Raw genomic sequence first — 14,635 nt, 5'->3', positions numbered from 1 at the left:
CACTAAAAGGGAAGTGGAAGGAAATTCTGAGCTATAATTAACGGACTGCTGGAGGATCATTGAGGCAATCCTAAAAATTAAAAATTCCAACAAATGACCAGGAACAAATGACCAGGAATCAGCACAATATTTTGATTCACCTTGAAAAGGCTTGTATGGCTAGATGGCACAGGTTTCTAATTTCTGAGACTCTCTTGTTTTGTTGTGGACCAATATCAAAATATAGTCTAAGTAAAGAGAATAAAAATGATTATTGTCTTTTTTAAATTAAGATATATATTTATTTAGTGCTCTTAGTAGACTTATTTTATCATGTAAAATAAGGACATTCTCAGAGAAGTGTCTGTTCAATTCATCTCATTTTTTTGATGGCTTTTATATGTGTTGTGGGCTTAAACTTTCTGAGTAATTTGTATATCCTAGATATCAAACCTTTATCTCCTGTGTTAGTTGCAAATATTTTTCCCACTCAGTTATCTCTTTTAGTTTTATTCTGTGTTTTTTTTTGCCATACAGAAATATTTTAGTTTGATGTAGTCTCATTCATTCAGATTTGACTAACAGATGGCCAACAGACACATAAAAAATGCTGGTAATCATTTATCATTAGGAAAATCCAAATCATGACAGAAATGAAATAGCATATTACACTAGTGAGGATGGCACATATCAAAAATATTGGGAACAATTGTGTTGGCAAGGATGTTTCAGAAGAAATCCTCATCCACTACTGGTGGAAATTCTGCCTGGTCCAACCCTATAGAAAAAGTATGGAGGGTTTCTCAATAAACTAAGGATCAATCTGTCATATTACCCAGCAACCCCACTTTTGAATATCTATCCCCAGGATAAAAAAATTCTGTTCCAAAATAATGTATGCACACTACTATCTATTGCAGCACTAATTAGCACTCAATAGCTAAGAATTGGAAAAAACCTAGATGTCCAACAACAGATGCATTCATCATGAAAATGTGGTGCATATATATAATGACATATTAAATAGCTGTAAGGAATGAATCAGTAATGCAATTTACAGCAACATGGATGAAATTAGAAGATATTATGTTAAATTAAGTAAACCAGAAGGAATAAAAATACAGAATTATATCACTTATATGTGGTATGTAGAATAACTGCATGAAAAATGCAATGATTTACATGGTAGTTGCCTTGAACATTCTTGATCCCAAAGTATAGTGATTAGAAGCAAATAAACTGAGTGGAAGAGTAAAAGCACAGTTATGAAGTAATGGCAGCCAAAAACCAAGTGGTCTCGGGTGCATTGGTGGTGTTATAAAAGAACAAGATTGGGGCCAGAGGCCAGAGAGATAGCATGAAGGTAAGGCATTTGCCTTACATGCAGAAGGTCAGTGGTTTAAATCCTGTCATCTCATATGGTCCCCTGAGCCTGCCATAAGCAATTTCTGAGCATAGAACCAGGAGTAACCCCTGAGCGCTGCCAGGTGTGACCCAAAAACCAGAAGAAGAAGAAGAAGAAGAAGAAGAAGAAGAAGAAGAAGAAGAAGAAGAAGAAGAAGAAGAAGAAGAAGAAGAAGAAGAAGAAGAAGAAGAAGAAGAAGAAGAAGAAGAAGAAGAAGAAGGAAGAAGAAGAAGAAGAAGAAGAAGAAGAAGAAGAAGAAAGAAGAAGAAGAAGAAGAAGAAGAAGAAGAAGAAGAAGAAGAAGAAGAAGAAGAAGAAGAAGAAGAAGAAGGAAGAAGAAGAAGAAGAAGAAGAAGAAGAAGAAGAAGAAGAAGAAGAAGAAGAAGAAGAAGAAGAAGAAGAAGAAGAAGAAGAAGAAGAAGAAGAAGAAGAAGAAGAAGGAGGAGGAGAAGAAGAAGGAGAAGGAGAAGGAGAAGGAGAAGGAGAAGGAGAAGGAGGAGAAGGAGAAGGAGAAGGAGAAGGAGAAGGAGGAGGAGGAGGAGGAGGAGGAGGAGATGATGATGGTGACTAAATAGCCAAGACAGAGTTAACAACAATAAAATCATGATACCCAACCTTTAAAATTCAAAACTTATGCTGTCAATATGGGGCAGGGGTGATTTCATGGAGGGGCTCTGGGAACATTAGTGGATCAAGGTCAACACTGGTGGTGGGATTGACCCTAATACATTGTATGTCTAAAACCCAACTATGAAAAACTTAGTAAAACACAATGGTTTCAATAAAATATTTTAAAAAGTAAATTAGAGCCATTCCCACCACTAGTGTTAAGAGAGACTGAAGAAAAAAGTGAATAAATAAATGAAAGTGAAAAAAATGAACGAGCAAGGGTCTTAACACAAAGTGCTGAAGTTCTTCAGTTCTGTATTCAGCTTTTCAACCTACCATTCATAAGTTAACTGCTTTCCCAAAATTAAAAATGCAATTCTATTCCCCATATTCTAAAGAAAGTGACAAGTTCAATTTTTATTGTTGTTGTTGTTTGTTTGTTTTGTTTTGGGGCCATACCTATTTGCGCCCAGTGGTTATTCCTGGCTCTGCGCTAAGGAATTGCCCCTGGTAGGCTCAGGGGACCACATGGGATGCCAGAAATTAAACCTGGATCCATCCCTCATTGGCTAACTTCAAGGCAAATGCCCTGCTTCTGTGCTTTTGGTCTGGCCCCTACAAATTTAATTGTTAATAGATAATTATCATGAGACTAATATGTGGACTAAAGAAGTTTACTCCTTAAAAGAAGAGCATAAAATCCAACAGAAATAGATTTGTCAATAATGAAAATATAGTATTATGAAAGTCAGTAGCAGGACCGGAGAGATAGCATGGAGGTAAGGCGGTTGCCTTACATGCAGAAGAATGGTGGTTTGAATCCCAGCATTCCATATGGTCCCACTGAGCCTGCCAGGAGCAATTTCTGAGCATAGAGCCAGGAGTGACACCTGACTACTGTTGGGTGTGATCAAAAAAAAAAAAAAGTGAAAGTAAGTAGCACCTGAGGGTCCCAAAAATCTAGACATCAGATCAAAATGCACATTTTGGATGACAGATCAAGTAGTTCTTAGCTGAAAGTTAATAGTAGGTTTTAGTATCAGCATTGTATACAATATAAATTATTAATATATAATACTTTAAGTCAGTTGTACTAAGAAAGAATATTTAGTATTAATTCAGCAATTAACTGATGGTTAATATATACTATATAATGTATAACTATGTAATTACATTTATTTTATAAATACATATTAATATATAATACTATTCATGAGATCTATTTATGGTCAGAGTTATCTCAAGATATTAAATCTTTGTGGGAAAATCTATCATCTCTACCCTCTGGAAACAATACTTATAGAAATTGAGTTCCTCAATGTAAAAGAGAATTCTTGTGTACTGTATAAGTATATTAGATTTTCTAAATACATAGCTGATTCACATGGGATACCATTTGTATCAAGAAACTTTTTCTCAATGCGAGAAGAATTTTATTAGCATTAAGAGCATTCGGAGACTCATTGCCTCATTTACAGTGGTACACACATGAAAATGACAGAAGGCAATGTGTATACACATTACTTTCCTTTATTTCTGCATACATATTCACATATGGGTCAATTAATTATTGCTATTCTTAAACTGAATGTAATCTTTACAAATGCTATTTTACAATAGTTATTTGTGTCATTCATCTTTGATCTTGGGCTGAATAATGAAAGTGTATTTAAGCAATTGCTTTTGTTAATTTTTCCAGACCCTCTTAAAAAATTGAAACTAAACTTAAATTCTCAAATTTCTGAAAGTTGTCTTTTATATGGAAAGAAATTATGATGTACCTGTTTTTCATTAAAAAAAAAAGAATCACAGCATTATTCATTTTCTACTCTGGTTATGCTATTAGGAATCACTCTTGGCATCTGTAGAGGAACCATATTCGATGCTGGGGATGGAACCAAAGTTAGTTACATGTAAGATAAATACCCTTTCCACTGTACTATTGTTCCAGCCCCCAAAATATTAGCATTCTGGAACCCTAAAATACTTAGTTTTAATAGCATTTATTTATTTTTAGTAAAACGTTTTCATCATCACAAAAAAAAACTCATGGTTTTTGCTTTTTTCTCCCACATTATGTAAAAATATTCCACTATATTTTCTATATGCTTTTAAGACTTAATTTTAACAGTGAATCTTTTAGAACTAACAGTGTCTCTGTGTTTTATTTAAAATACTGAATTCCTATTTGGGCTTCTAAGTATGTGTTGTTTACTAAAAATACAGAATAAAATAAGCTAAAATATGGCTATAGATATCCATAATGTAGGTGGTGCTAAAAAAGTTCAGATTATTGGTTGCATCACTATAATCAGGCTAGATCCTTACTTTAGCAACGGATCAAATAATTTAAGAATAGTGTGGAGTTTCTAGTAAGTTAATGTTGGGATGTTTTTCTGATAGATTATGAAATTTAAAATTTTAATATTAGCATAAAATACTTAAGTGACCATCCATTCATATTATTCAGTATAGAAAGGAATGGACATGAAAATCTTTAGTTTATCTTTCACTAATCTTAACACTGAGCACCAAGTCTCCTGCAAGTGCTCTGAGGAATGTTTGAGTAGGCATTGTACTTCTCTGTACTTGATTCTTCAGCTAACTCTTTGGGTTGATGACAGCTGCTCTTGCAATTAGCCCTTCCCCTGACCTCATGGTCAACCACAATAACCTTAGAGATTTCAGAAAGAGAAACTATTACGTTTAAGGTATCTGGACAAGACCTGCATGTGTGCAAATTAATAGGGGAACTGTTCTCTGTGCTTTACTCTCCCTTTTCTCTCCTGGTTACAAATGGCTCCCATTCATATGTGACAGGCACATCTGGTTACCTACTCTAATGGATGAAGGAATTGATCTAACAGGAAGGGGAAGCTATATAATACTCCCCAAGAATGTTTAAAAGTGGATTCCTTGGCCTTCTTTTTTTTTGAAAACAAGATTCTTACGGGCACATCCTAAATTGAAAGACAATTTTCTTACTTATATCTTTTACCTTAGAAGATAAAAATAGGTTGACTTAAATGGTCCTTATAGTGATGGTTCAAGAGTATAAGTATGAAAAAACAAGATTTTTAACAGATTGTAATTATAAATTTATAATGAGCTTAATTTCTCTAGCTTTCTTTAACATGTCTAGGGTTTCTAGGAGGGATTATAGGTTATACATGTTTACTCTGGAAATTTTCATATAACAAGTTTAGAAAAGAGAATGTGAGCCTGGAGAGATCATACTGAGTATAAGGTATTGACCTTGCTTGCGGTAGAGCTTGTTTTAATCCCTAGCACTGTCTATGGTTCCCTTAGTCTTGCAGAAGTGATCCCTAAACACAGAGACAAAGCTTAGGGTAGGCCTGATAACTACTGTGATGACCACTGTGTGAGGCCCAAGAACATAAACAAAAAGTCAGGTGGTGGCTCATAATCAATTTAGATGCAATTTTTGAGCTGATAAACACATTTTAGCTCTCTATTATTATCATTGCCTTTTAATTTCAATAGAAATCTAGAAGTTAGTATCTAGAAACTGTGGACTAAGGTCACATTTTTTAAAGGTTACTTATTCAGTGTCATGCCCACCCATGTCTAAAAAATAGAAATAAAAATTAAAAAATGGATTAAAAGCAAAGAGCATAGTTACAATTAGAAAATAATGAAAGATGAATCATAAAAAATGAAACAATGAAAAACCAGGTGCTAAGGACCTGTGTTGGCAAGGAAGTGCTGAGTGTTGCTGGAGAAAGGAGAGAGATTAAAAATTCAATTGCAGAGTAAAGATGTATTGAATCTTAGAAGATTTGTACAGTGAGATAGTTTAGGTGTGCTGAGATACTATTAAGAATATTTTCCAAAGTCCTTTTAGTTAGTAGTATCTACAATCTTGCTTACACAGAACTAGAAAGATAGGAGTGATAAGGCTATATATAATGTCAAAGAAATTAATTTTTTTCATCATTTTTATAGACCTATGCAAACAATATCCCTAAAAAGCTGTTTCAAGATCTTTTTGGCCATTAAATTTTGCATAATAAAGAAGTATATTCAGGGGCCTGAGCAGTGGCACTAGCATTAAGGCATCTGCCTTGCCAGCACTAGCCTAGGATGGACCTCGGTTATATCCGCCCCCCCTCTCCTTCCCGGCTTTCCATATGATTTCCCAAGCCGGGAGTGATTTCTGAGAGCATAGCCAGAAATAACCCCTGAGCGTCACAAAAACAAAAACAAAAAAATGAAGTATATCCAGCTACCCTAATTATATTTTGTATATTATAACAACTGTATCTAATTTATTTAATAAAAGAAATAGGAATATATTTTATGTGGGCAACATAAGGAAAAGAGAACTTATGAAATAAAGATATTTATGTAATAGTGACCAATTAATTAGTAGCATATTTTGATAACAGCAAAAAACATTCTTTGTAATTTTAACATTTATTCTTCATCTACTTCTGAAAGTCATTGTAAAAGACAGTTTTTAAAATATATGTAATTTTTTAAAACTTACTCTTTAAACTTCTTTTTTTTTTAATTTTTTTTTTTGTGGTTTTTGGGTCACACCCGGCAGTGCTCAGGGGTTATTTCTGGCTCTAGGCTCAGAAATTGCTCCTGGCAGGCACAGGGGACCATATGTGGCGCTGGGATTCAAACCGATGACCTCCTGCATGAAAGGCAAACGCCTTACCTCCATGCTATCTCTCCGGCCTCTACTCTTTAAACTTCTTTAGCTTTCAAAAATTGTACATTACTCCACACCATGAAAATGTTACTTCATTTTATCAACTAAGTACTTCTATGACTATGAGAAAAAAAAATGTTTGACACAATAAAGAAAAAAAATTCTACAAATATTTGTCAAAAGCACTTAAGTAAAACATGAAAGACATTTTGACAGGTGATTAAACAATGTTGACAACTGAAAAGTTGAAATGAGAGTTCTAAGGTAAGAAAGATATATTCTCACCCTCAAGTATATGACAAGGAGTCTCAAATATAGTCAAGAAGTACATCCTATAGGGCAGTGGTCATTCAGTAATTCCTTTTTTTTTTTGTTTTGTTTTTGGTTTTTGGGTCACTTTTGGCAGCTCTCAGAGATTACTCCTGGCTCTAAGCTCAGAAATCGCTCCTGGCAGGCTTGGGGGACCATATCGAATGCTGGGATTCGAATCACCATCCTTCTGCATGCAAGGCAAATGCCTTACCTCTATGCTATCTCTCTGACCCCATTCAGTAATTCTTGATAAAGTTAGTATTTTTTAAATATTTCCAGAATAATTAAGATGTAAATCCCCTTTGAAACATAATTTAGCAACAGGTTGTTTATTCATATTTATTCATGGAGGTCAGAGAGAACTCTGCAGAAAACAGTAATAGCTAGCTCTTTTTATCTCTGGTCTCTGGTGCATTCTGCAAAGCCTTCTACTGCTCTCTATATTTAAACTGCATCACGGAAGTGTCTGAAAGGTTTTAGATTAGCTTGGGTCGCTACTTTGACTCTCTTCTTGTTATTAAACAAATAAGTACAGGTATTATTGAAATAGGTGTCCTTAAATGATCTCAAGACCTTTGATCTGATAGCTCTAAAATGCCAAGGCACTTGACTCAACAAAACTGGCATTGATCATTCATGATAATATTACTATAAAAAAGTAAATTGTAAATTTTATGAGAACTAACATAAGAACTTTTATGGAAGGTATAATGCACTTTGGTGGTGGTAGAATGCACTAATATTTTACATCAATGCATAAATGTTAACACTGGTGAGAATAACTATATTCTCAAACAATGATAGAAATTTCAATAATCATAATAATATGTATTTAAGTTTCTCAGCAGGTGTCTATTTTCATTACTGACCCCAAGAAACACATGGAGAGTTGTTACAACTGGAGGATTGGTACTGGCATCTAATTGGTAAAAATGAAAGATATCACTATATACTCTTGCTACATAGAATATATCACTCCCATACAATAAGGTATATAACCTTATAAAACCATGTTTTATAAATATGAGAAACCCTGGTGTAAGAACATAAAGAGAACTTATCACATAGTTTGAGACAATACAGAACTAGAGACACTGAAATTTTGATTTATGGTTATAAAATATCTTGACATAGTACATTTCTCCTGTGTCTAAACTACTCCCTAATAATAAATTACACTTCTTATGATGCTGTATTAACTGTTTAAAACCACCAGGGAGCTATTCTGTATGCTACTACATTGCTGTAGTACATACAGCCTTGGGGTATTTAAAAAGTTAATGGAACTTTCAAAAGTACCTAATTTACAACTAAGCATTAAGAGAACCAACACATGTGAAAAAGATATAAATGCACTTAAAAAGAAACACATAAACAAGTTCAAATAGTCAGAGGACACAGAGTGATTCAAGTTAAATGTATACATGTGTGCTGAAGGAAGGGGGTTATTAATTAGGTAAGACAAGAGTCAGTCCTGAGTCTGGATTTAAAGAAAACAAAAATTGCAGACTTATGAGGAGGACATTCTAGCAAGTCAGGAACCTTTGTCAATGGAAAGCAGAAAGTGACTAATAGCTAATTCAATTTCCTAAGTCTTTTCAGCAAATGGGAGTTTAAGAAAATTATTGGTTGCCTCTGATTAAAAGTCTATATAAAATTAATGCTAATAGTACATGTTTATATATAATGAGGATCGAACCTAAAAATACCTATTATGAATTATAAACATTTTAACAATAATATTATTGCTTTATCGCAAATTTGGCTTCTTATAATAATATAATTATTAGTGTTGGGCACATATCTTTGGGCTCCATTATCATTCTTATCATTGCTCAGAAGATGATATGCTGTGCCGGGGATGAAACCAGGGTTTGAAGTGTGCAAGGCAAAGGCTTTCACCCTTATATGTCTCACTGGCTCTCGAGTTTATTTATTTTTTTATTTGTAAAGGTTTATGCATTTTGGGATACATGTTTTGTTTAGAAACAATTTTAAGCATTTCAATATTGACATTAGCAAGGAGTGTCAGATTATTGCATGCTATTCAATATTAAAATATGAAATAAGAAGGGCGCAGAAGCCATCTTGGGCTATGCAGTTTCCAGCTGCCTGAGACTGCATTTCATCAGCCTCTGTTTCAGAGAGTTTTTGGCTGGCTCCGCCCTCCTGTTGTGCCTTGGATGACCCTGAGGACTTGAAGGGAACTCTTTGCTTTTCTTGTCTGTCTTTCCTGAATACTTGAAGCTCTCCTCAGAGGCCTAGGAAGTGCACACCCCAAAAAACTGTCAGCTAGAGGCCGCAGAAAAGCCGGCTGCTCCACTTTGCTTCATGGCCACGCACTCTTTTAAACCAATGAAACCTACCACAACACGCAGAAAAAAAATCACACTACAAGCATGACAATGGGGAAACCTCGCAGGCAAACACCATGCACAGAGAATGAAGATGATACCTCGGACAACCCAAAAAATTCCAACTATCTGATTAACCTCTCAGATAAGGAGTTTAGAATAGAAATATGGAAGATGTTCGTAGAATTCAAAAAAAGCATATCGATCTGAACAGAACACAAAGACAGAAATCAGAAAACTCCAAGCTGAAACAATAGTTCTGAAAAACACGGTAGCTCAACTGAAAACCTCAGTAGATGGCCTCACCAGCAGAGTAACAGAAGCTAAGGACAAAATCAATGTGCTGGAAGATGAGGTCAAAAAACTCAACACAACAGAAGAAATTGGAAAAGAACCTTAAGACAAATGATCAGGCAATGAAAAAAATACTCAAAGAATGCGAACAGATGAAAATAGAAAATTTTAATAAGCTCAACAGAAACAACATAAGAATCATTGGAGTTCCAGAGGCCCAGGTAGGAGATCCCCAGGAAGAATCAACTGTCAAAGACATCATCAAAGAGATTCTCCCAGAGTTAAAGACTACATACAATCAAATCCTGCATGCCTGAAGGGTACCAGCTAAAAGAGACCCGAAGAAAAACACCCCAAGACACATCCTCATTATAATGACAAATTCCACAGATAGAGATAGAATACTGAAAGCACAAGATTAAAAAGGGAAATTACATTCAAAGGAGTATCCTTACGACTTACAGCAGACATGTCACAAGACACTCTTAAGGCCAGAAGACAGTGGTGGGATATCGTGACAAGACAATGGAATGAATGCCTCACTGAGAATACTGCATCCAGCTCGACTCACATTCAGCTTTGAAGGAAGGAAACATAGCTTCTTGGATAAACAACAGCTCAGAAACATTACAGATGAAAAACCAGCCTTAAAGGAAAAATTGAAAGGTCTACTTTAAGACAAGAGAGACCAACAAACACATCAAACTTATCTACAAAGATGACATTAAATCCTATGAAAATCATCTCCCTCAATCAATGGGCTAAATTCACCAATTAAAAGACACAGAGTGGCAAAATGGGTCAAAAAGATGAATCTAACCTTCTGCTGCCTACAAGAAACACACCTGAATAATCGCAACAAACATATACTCAAAACAAAAGACTGGAGGAAAATCATCCAAGCAAACAACACCCTTAAGAAAGCTGGGGTGGCCATATTAATATCTGATGACACCAACTTTATACTCAGAAAAGTGGTAAGGGACAAAGATGGACACTGTACTATTCAAGGGATATGTGCAACAGGAAGAAATCAGACTATTAAACATATATGCACCCAATGAGAAATCAGAAAATTATTTAATACAATTATTGACAATTCTCAAAGAAGACATCAATAATACAATAATTGTGGGAGACTTCAACATGGCCCTGTCAACACTTGATAGGTCAACAAAACTGAAACCCAACAAAAACATACTATCCCTGAAAAGAGAAATGGAAGAAAAAAGACTAGTAGATATATATAGGACATTCCACCCCAAAAAAACCTGGATACCATTCTTCTCTAATGTACATGGGTCATTCTCCAGCATAGACCATATGCTGACACATAAAACATACCTTCATAAAATCAAGAGGATAGAAATTTTGCAGGCTACCCTTGCTGACCACAAGGCTCTGAAATTAGATGTGAACTACAAAGCCACACAGAAGAAAAACTTTAATAATTGGAAATTAAACAGCCTGCTACTGAACAACCAGTGGATCCGAGATAAAATCAAAGAGGAAATCAAAACGTTCCTGGAAACAAATGATAATGAAGACACCAACTGCCAGAATCTATGGGACACAGCAAAAGCGGTCCTGAGAGGAAAATTTATAGCGAACATAGACCCCCAGTTTACAGCATGTACAAAGGTAAAATTCAAATGGTATCAGACCTGATACCATAAGGTATATAGAACAACACGTCGGTAAAACACTCCATGACATGAGACTAAAGGCATCTTCAAGGAGGAAACTGCACTTTCCAAACAAGTGGAAGCAGAGATCAATAGATGGGAATATATTAAACTGAGAAGCATCTGAACCTCAAAAGAAATAGCGCCCAGGATACAAGAGCCCTCCCCCCACTATGTGGGAAAAAGTGGGAGAAACTATTCACCCAATACCCATCAGATAAGGGGCTAATCTCCAAAATATACAGGGCACTGACAGAACTTTACAAGAACAAAACATCTAATCACATGAAAAATGGGGAGAAGAAATGAACAGACACTTTGATAAAAAAGAAATACAAATGCCCAAAAGGCACATGAAAAAATGCTCCTCATCACTAATCATCAGGGAGATGCAAAACAAAACAACCATGAGGTACCATCTCACATCACAGAGATTGGCACATATCACAAAGAATGAGATCAGTGCTGGCGGAGATGTGGAGAGAAAGGAACGCTTATCCACTGCTGGTGGAAATGCCATCTAGTCCAATCTCTATGGAAAGAGATATGGAGTTTCCTCCAAAATCTGGAAATTGAGCTCCCATTTGACCCAGCTATTCCACTGCTAGGGATATACCCTAGAACACAAGAATACAATACAAAAACCCCTTCCTCATACCTATATTTATTGCAGCACTATTCACAATAGCCAGGCTCTGGAAACAACCAAGATGCCCTTCAACAGACGAATGGCTAAAGAAACAATGGTACATATATACAATGGAATATTATGCAGCCATCAGGAGAGATGAAGTCATGAAATTTTCCTATACATGGATGTACATGGAATGTATCATGCTGAGTGAAATAAGGCAGAGGGAGAGAGAGAGAGAGAGAGAGAGAGAGAGAGAGAGAGAGAGAGAGAGAGAGAGAGAGAGAGATGCAGAATAGTCTCACTCATCTATGGGTTTTAAGAAAAATAAAAGTCATTTTTGCAAAAATCCTCAGAGACAATGAGAGGACTGGAACTTCCAGCTCACTTCAAGAAGCTCATCACAAAGAGTGGTGAGTACAGTTATAGAAATAACTACATTTAGAACTACCATAAGCATGTGAATAAATGAGGGAACTGGAAAGCCTGTCTAGAGTACAGGTGGGAGTGGGGTGGGATGGAGGGAGATTTGGGACATTGGTGGTGGGAATGTTGCACTGGTGAAGGGGCTGTTCTTTACATGACTGAAACCTAATCACAATCATATTTGTAATCAAGATGCTTAAATAAAGATATTTTAAATAAAAAGGAAAAAACACCTTATATAAGAAAAAAAAAGAAGCTTTGCGCAGTGGCAGTATTGTAGCCAATGAGGTTTATCCGAGGCGCGATTATTGCTAATTGAAAACTTTTCCCAATACCCCACCGTGACGACTTGAACTATAGTCGGCATTGGCAATTTTTGACAGTCTCTATGGAGACCGATTTAAAAAAAACAAAAAACAGTATAGTGGATAGGGCATTTTTTGCATGTGTCTGGCCTGGGTTTTATCCCATAAGGTCCCTTAAGCAAAGCCAGGATAAGTTGCTGAATGTAATGTCAGAGCCTCCTCCCTACCAAAATGAGAGATTCTGGTGGGTACTAAATTAGAGAGTTTTAAAATATGAAATAAGAGTTAAAATAATATAATACACAAATATATTGCGTTTCTTTCATGAGAATGAGTAAAACTTCATGATTGATAATTCCACTTTGATTTACTTATTCAATATTATACATTTTATGAACTACATTGAGTTTGTTCCCTCTACCAGTCTCTTTAAAAATGCTTGGGCCCGGAGAGATAGCACAGCGGCATTTGCCTTGCAAGCAGCCGATCCAGGACCAAAGGTGGTTGGTTCGAATTCCGGTGTCCCATATAGTCCCCCGTGCTGGCCAGGAGCTATTTCTGAGCGGACAGCCAGGAATAACCGCTGAGCATGCCGGGTGTGGCCCAAAAACAAAAAAAATGCTTGCAATACATACTAATGCATTTATTTGTCATGTGTATATGCTGGGATTCTTTTTTCTTTATTTATTTAAACATCTTGATTACAAATACGATTGTAATTAGGTTTCAGTCATGTAAAGAACACCCCTCTTCACCAATGCAACATTCCCACCAGCAATGTCCCAAATCTCCCTCCATCCTACCCTACCCCCACCTGTACTCTAGACTAGTTTATTATCTAAGGCAAATAGAAATCTACTCATTAATTTTTTAAAAATAATATTTTAATAATATTTATTTATTTAAGCAGAGTGGTTAGATAAATGTTCATAGTTGGGTTTCAGTCATTGAATGTACACTGCCCATCACCAGTGCAACTATGTCAAAAATTTATCTTACTTGCCACATGGGAAAAGACTCAAATTAAAATCTATCTGGATATTTTTCACTGAAAAAAAAATCAAAAAAGTTAGAAAGTGTGTCTCCTTACCCATGAGTTTTCAAATAGGTTAGTATGGTTTTGATTTTTGCTTTTGGCAAGTGTTTTTAGATAAAAAGAAATCAAAGCTTTGAATATTAAATTTTTCCTTTCTTTGAATATACAGGGAGACATGCTCTGCACCTGCAAAGTACAATGGTGGCAGAATCACATTAGTGTGTAAACATTAAAAGAGGTGCCATTGGTGCAAAGCATACATAGTTAAGAACAGTTATTTTTCCCCTAAGTATGCTCTATATATTCTTTGTTAGAAATAATATTTCTTCTTTGAGGAGACCTCTAGAAATAGAGAGGTAATAGTAGTAATAATTAAATAAGTTAAATGTTGGAATTTTACCTCTTCGTTTTATAGTGTCCTTCCTAGCTACTTTTGACTTCCATATGCATAGAACTCCAAAGAAAACATAATTTCTATCAACAGACATTGTACATTTTATGTGCCAGTGGTGTTAGGTGGTGCTACATAAATATTTGATAAGCTATTATTACAGATATATTTGTATTTTTAAAATGAAATTAACATTTGCATGAGAGAATTTGAATATTGTAGATTATCTTCCATAATGAGGGTGAGTTCCAACCAAAGAGCTGAAGACCTAAATAAAATAATGTACTATATCAAGGGAAAAGGAGCTTATCCCAAGTGACTTTCTCTGAATTTCCAAACCATCTCATTACTAGTTCCTTTCTGAAAACACATTTAATATATATATATATATATATATATATATATATATATATATATATATATATATACACACATATATAAATAGAAAATAGGACATTGACTGAAAGCCTCAATAATATATACATTTTAATTTTCTCAAATTATAGATTCACTATATGAATAAAAATA

General features: G+C 35.2%; 1 non-coding gene across 1 annotated transcript; it reads left to right on the top strand.

The window, feature by feature from the left end:
* Positions 1 to 12,629: 12,629 nt before the first annotated feature.
* Positions 12,630 to 12,770, top strand: LOC126002986 (U4 spliceosomal RNA). Its single transcript, XR_007493545.1, has one exon. It is a non-coding gene; the product is annotated as a U4 spliceosomal RNA (small nuclear RNA).
* The last annotated feature ends 1,865 nt before the right edge of the window (positions 12,771 to 14,635 follow it).

This window comes from Suncus etruscus, chromosome 2 (assembly GCF_024139225.1).
Source record: "Suncus etruscus isolate mSunEtr1 chromosome 2, mSunEtr1.pri.cur, whole genome shotgun sequence".
Classification (NCBI taxonomy): Eukaryota; Metazoa; Chordata; class Mammalia; order Eulipotyphla; family Soricidae; genus Suncus; species Suncus etruscus.
The sequence above is the reverse complement of the archived record's forward strand: the minus strand, read 5'-3'. Positions and strand labels throughout refer to the sequence as shown.